The sequence below is a fragment of the Chaetodon trifascialis genome, chromosome 2 (genome assembly GCF_039877785.1).
Source record: "Chaetodon trifascialis isolate fChaTrf1 chromosome 2, fChaTrf1.hap1, whole genome shotgun sequence".
NCBI lineage: Eukaryota > Metazoa > Chordata > Actinopteri > Chaetodontiformes > Chaetodontidae > Chaetodon > Chaetodon trifascialis.
The window spans coordinates 581,783-587,782 of NC_092057.1; the positions used below are offsets into that span (position 1 = coordinate 581,783).

The window sequence follows — 6,000 nt, forward strand, 5'->3', positions numbered from 1 at the left end:
TTGACATTTTGGAAAGTATGCTTTTGAGCTTTCAGGCAGAGAATTGGATGAGAAGATCAATCTCACATATCTGTCTGTAAGAAATGGAGCTGGAGGCAGTCAGTAGTTAGCTTAGCTTAGCTTAGCTTAGCCTAGCCTTGCACTAGAGCTGGGAGGTGGGGACAGCTTACAGTGAAACCCTCCACCTCCCGGCGCTCATGAGCATTGTGCATGAACACCTTAGTGTCCCGTTTGTGTCTCACATGCAGTGTTACTGATCGTACCCACTAAAATAGGCATGTTTCCAAAGTGTTGATCTGTTCCTTCAAGTCATCGTTTTTTGTATTTTTCCTACTTTTTTAAACAATTGTTGTTCACATTTTGTGTTTGTCTGTATGTTTAATTGCTATGATGATTGCAGATGATAAAGGAAGTCGGTGAATGACTGCAGTGAGCGTTGCAGGGCATATTTCCCGTCTCATGAAGCAGGATTCTTCTGTTATCTGTCCAGCTGCAGACATTATTCTGACAGGAGTTTGGAAATACTGAAGCTACGACGATGAAGTTCTATATTTAACATGTAGACTTTGAGCAGGCTTGTATGTCTGTTTCATGAATGGTCAAAGCATGTTTAATGTCCCCGCAGTGACGTCTCTTATAGGCACTGATAATGACACCCAGCTCCAGCTTTTGTTTGCAACGTTCTTCTTGCCACTGGAATCAGTCTGTGTGTGTTTTAAAGGTCCAGCGTGCAGGATTCAGGGGTATCTACTGCCGGAAATGGAATATAATATGCATAATTATCTGCAGAGGGAGCAGGTCCTCTTCCATGGAGCCCGCCATGTAGCACCACCATGTTTCTACAGTAGCCCAGAATGGACACACCAAACACTGATTCTGGAGAAGGTCCTTTGGGTTTTTAGCAGCCAGCGTAGAGCAGGGTGAGGCGCAGTTGGTTGGAAATGTGCAACCTCACAGCTAGATGCCACTAAATCCTACACTGGTCCCAAACATTTCACAACCTGAACGCCTGGATAGCTAAAACCCTTCAAATTCCACAAAAAGAAAGCGGGGCAAAACCTGGAAGAAGCATTTCACTTCAAATCATGTTTGATGGGTCTTCAGGTATTACTCACACTAACTTCACAGCCCGGCTTTGAAACTCGTCCACCTGTGTCACGCTGGATGTGCTGATATCAGTGTTTGATGAAAAGGCCGAAGCAGCCTGATGAATGGGTCTGTAAGCCTCCCTGCAACAGCTGCTGCCTGCTCAGAGGGAGAACAAATGGAGGCTGTGAGCTTGAAGATTTCAGGCTGATATGAAGGCTGTTGCACTACTGGAGGCCAAACATCCAGCTGTATTTACAGTGTATAACAAGCTGAGGCTCCGGCAGCTTCACTGACTTACTGTGCGAACACACACACTCGTTAAAAAGTGAGCAGTCACAGGCTGAACTGTATCACTGCTGCCAAATAATGAGCACCTGGACTCCTTGTTCACATGAGTGAACAGCTCCCTCTGAGAAAAACTCACCCAACTGTGACCTGAAACTAAGCCTGAAACTAACAAGAAATGAGAGCAGTGTGTGCCAGAAAATCAGAAATTTGACAAGTAGGCAACAATAGACCGATCCCCCATGAACATGCCCTCTTACTGCACTGAAAGTAGATGGTAGATAGAAAGAGGTTGAGTGCTTATTCAGCACAAGAGTCACACTGTGAAACAGATGAGAGGTAGCTATTACAGCAGAAATGATGACAAACATACACCTGAAGACAGTAACCACAGTAACAGTAACCAGTAAACACTGGTTTGTCTCCACAAACTGTCAAAAGCTGGAAAAGTTCCCAGGCCGTGCGTCTGAGTCTGCGAGGGCTCCTGAAGCCATCAGCCGGCCGACGAGGCCGTGGGCTGAAGCTGGACGCTGGCAGAGGCTGAGCAAACGTTGTTGTTTTGCTGCCTGACTTTAAGTTTCTAGTCATGCTCGTGCCATGTGTGTGCACGTCAGTCAGCCAGTCATCACTGTGATCCACACTGAAGCATCTCAACAGCCATTGGACGGGTGGCCATGTGATCTTACAGACGGAAGCACGCTTCAGGGCCATTTCAGTGGTCATGTGACGTTTACATGTCGGGTCACGTGCTTGTCATGTGACCTCCTTGCGTGTCAGACCTGTTTAAGTTTGCGACCTGCATGTCTGATGCAGATTTGAGCGTGCAGTGAAGCTAGCGTCCAGCACCTGACAGCTTCTGATGTGGACACGTGGTTCGATACCGACGGATATCAAGACCACGCCGAGTTGTAGCGTGCACAGAAAGCTCCTCGGGAATGTGGTGCTCTGGTGTTGGGCTTCTGGTTTTCTGTGTTTTGAACGATGGACAGAAAAAGATTGTTGAACAGAACTGTGTAAGCACACACATGAAGGTGTGCTGTGTGCAAAGACGCTCACACACACACACACACACACACACACACACACACAGCTCCCTGCAGGCTGCAGGAAGCTATCAGGTATTCTGATCACCTGAGAGTAAAAACTGATGGCGGATTGAGCTCTGACGCTTCATTTCAAACGAAAACGTTGGAGGTTAAACTAACCAATTAGAGAAGCAGGAACATTTTGGCCTCTGAAGAAATCCATGATGGTAAATGCCAGCGATGATGTAGTTTATTCCTGCATGATTTTATTGTTATCTGCTTGACCTGGAGGGAAGAGCAGTGCTTCTGCAAGTCATGCATTAATGATTACATCTGGCAACGTTGGCTTTTTGTACTTTGACATGATACTGCCAATGCTCTCTTCATGCCAGACGTCTCCTGTGGTAATCATACTTGGATAATTCAGTGCCCCCATCACTTACTGAGCAGTTGGCAGCCATGTCAGATTAAAATGTGAAATAACGCCACTCTTTCTGCGCACAGTGGTGCTGGCAGGTCTTTGACTCTCCACATCCAGCAAATCTGTCATTCATGGATCGAGTGGACTCAACGAGTGAGGATGAACCTCGTGCGGTTTTCTTCTGGACAACCTGTATTTAGCACGTTGCTAGACGCGCTTTCGCTCTCTAATCATTTGAAAAACGATGTGTTGTCCACAGTACTGATGTCAGACTTTCCTTTTCATCTCACAGAGACCATGATTGCTCTGTTTTTCTTCTGTGTTTTGTTTTATGGACCGCTGTGGAATCCAAATTCAGGAAGAACCTGCAGACGTGGCACAGAATGGTCAGAACTTTGGTGTACGGTTTCATCCATAATAAACAAGAAGCTGGTTATCTTAGCATAATGACCTGAGCTGACTCAATAGCGCGTTATGTCTTGGTTTCCGCACAAAATAGCCTAAACAAACAAGCTAGTGTGATGTGTAATCTGACTAAGCTAACAGGTTGTTTGCATATGATGTCACGTCACTCTTTTGTTGTGGCACGAACTGCAGATGGAGGGCAGGAAGTGTTTGTCTGCATAGGAAGCACTAACACACACTCACAAAGCCTGTTTTGTTCAGATCGATCCAACCGAGAAAGCACGAGGAGCTTTAATCGAGTTCCAGATGTTGTTGTTCATAAGGCTGAGAAAGGCTAAACGGACAGGAAGAAAACTGAAAAAGTGGCTTGTTAACGGTCGGGAGGAGCTGACCGTAGATGCTGTTACGGTTTCACATAACGGAAATAACGAACCCTGTCTTGTTTCGAGACGATCCTCGTCTTTAGTGGCGTTTCACCGGACCTTTGTGAGAGGTTAAGCTAGCAAACAACCGCAACGTAATGTCAGCATTCAGCACGGCAGCCCTGAACGTTTGCTGCTCGGTTATTTCACAGGAAAATAAAAGCTGCCCCCCCACACACAAAAACAAAGCACAGACCGTCATCCAGAGCACCGTGGTGCCGCGTTCGTGGACCAGCCGCTGACAACAGCGTGGCAGGCCTCCATACTTTTGTATGTTTTCATCTTGTTTGTTGAGTAGAGCCAGTTGAGGTGATCATGTGATCTGATTCTCTGTTCAGACCTTTCTCTTGTAGCTTCCACACTCGCACAGTAAGAACTTCCTTCTCCTGCATCTCGTCCTGCGGTTTCACTTCCTGCCCTCCGTCTGAATTTAACGTCACGTGACTGCAAACAGCCCGTTCAGTTAAAATAAGCAGTTTCAGCTTCAGCTTCACACTGAGCACATACAATACAGCATGCCGCCTCTCCCAAAGAGCTCTTATTTGGCAACTTTGAGTGACAGCATGGGCCTCACTCTGGCGCCACCCTGAGGCCAAATTCACCCTCTTTGACCCACAAGCGGCAGGTCTCCAAACAGCATCACCATCTCTTCACGTTATTTTATCCATGCATCTTATCTTTTTTTTTTTTTTTTTTTTTTTTTTCTGCTGTGTAATGTGCATTGCAGCCTCACGGGGGCTCCGGTGTGGCCGCAGGCTTTAAGTCATGTGTTTCAGCTCTGCACTGTGTGAGGTTGGATATTTTTATTTTAGGAAATCAGACACTTCACAAAGTGTCACAGGAGAGGTGGCATGAATAAGAATAGCCGTCTTCTTTCCTTAAGCTTCTGCAGACGTGCAACCCCCCCTATTCCACCCCCCCCCCCCCCCATATTTCCTCCTTCATATCTCCCTCCCACATGATGGGCGCCCCCCTCGTCCGACCCTGATAAGCAGCATAACGGGGAGGAGCTCTCTTCTCGCGGGCTCCTCCTTCGTTGCCTTCGTTTTCTTTCACTTGCTCCCACACACACACACACACACACACACTCACACGCGCACATACGCGCTCGTCTCCAGCTCCCCCTCCTCCTTGCAGCCCGTCTGATCGAGAGGGAAGATGATGAAAAAGAAGTAAAAGAGACGCGAGCGGGGGATCTTATTTTGTGACGAGCGGAAAAGGCATCGCAGCGGGCGGAGGACGGAAGAGAGGGAGACGCATCACGGAGCGAGAGACAGAAAAGACGGAGGGAGGGAGGAGGCGACAGCGGCTCGTAAACACGACAGAAAACGGCGAATCGGACGGCAGACAGAGGCGATCGCCCCCCCTCACCGCCGACCCCGTGTCCCTCCTCATCTCTTCATCTCCATCCTTTTCTGCGCCGTTTGGCTCATCCCTGCGCACCGAAGCAGCTCGGCCAACGCTCCGCTCTGTTTGAATGTGCCCTGGACGGAACCTCTGCTCCGGCTGCGCTATCGCAAACATCAGAGGCAGGAGCGGAGGCTGTGCCATCACCGCGACCGACAGGATCCACCGCAAGTCCCGCTCGGGACGATCATCGGTGCGACCGATCCGGTAGATAAAACCCGGAGGAGTGTGTGGGGGTAAACACTGCGCGATGACTGTAGAGTAACCCAGCTGAAGCTCAGAGAGACCCCGGCCCCCGGCCCCCGGTTATCACCGAGCCTCCTGCATCACCGATGCGATGGCATAGCGGCTTCTGCAGCGACACTAGCAGAGAAGAATCAGAGCAGCAGGGCTCCCATCCACCATGAACCTCTGAGAGCGCGCGCACAGATGGGTAAGAGGACATGCCATACGTTTTACATTGTTTCATTGGAGGGGGGTGGGGGGGCTGGAAGGCTCGTGAGGCGAAGACCCCTGCCACTCCAGTACAGTAGGCCTGTACTGTAAGACCTGTAATGTAGAGGAGGGGGTGTATCGCTGTGTGTGTGTGTGTGTGTGTGTGTGTGTGTGTGTGTGTGTGTGTGTGTGTGTGTGTGTGTGTGTGTGTGTGTGTGTGTGTGTGTGTGAGGTTGATGAAGTTGTTTAGATGGGTGGAGATGAGCAGATGGCCTTTTGCTACTGCTCAGGTTGGAGATGGACAACACCTTATTGCCCCCCCCCATATGACTCCATTCTGTTATGCTTTTTGAGGATGTGAGATTTAGATTTAACAGAGCAGTCTCATAATGTGTCCATGACCTGGGCAGTACAGGACTCTCAGCCAGTCTTCTAACACTGAGACAGTTTAGCCTTAAAATTTCATATCAGTGGACACTTCTTAGTGGCTCAGTGGATTGAGGTGCTAAAG

General features: G+C 48.8%; 2 protein-coding genes across 3 annotated transcripts in view; both read left to right on the forward strand.

The window, feature by feature from the left end:
* LOC139339980 (voltage-dependent calcium channel gamma-2 subunit-like) overlaps positions 1-6,000 on the forward strand; it is a 366,973-nt gene that overhangs the window by 113,290 nt on the left and 247,683 nt on the right. The window lies entirely within an intron of this gene.
* Positions 4,702-6,000, forward strand: part of mgat3b (beta-1,4-mannosyl-glycoprotein 4-beta-N-acetylglucosaminyltransferase b) — a 54,453-nt gene continuing 53,154 nt past the window's right edge. The window contains exon 1 of the mRNA XM_070991510.1: positions 4,702-5,487. The gene's annotated coding sequence lies outside the window, so the exon portion shown is untranslated. The remainder of the gene's footprint in view (positions 5,488-6,000) is intronic.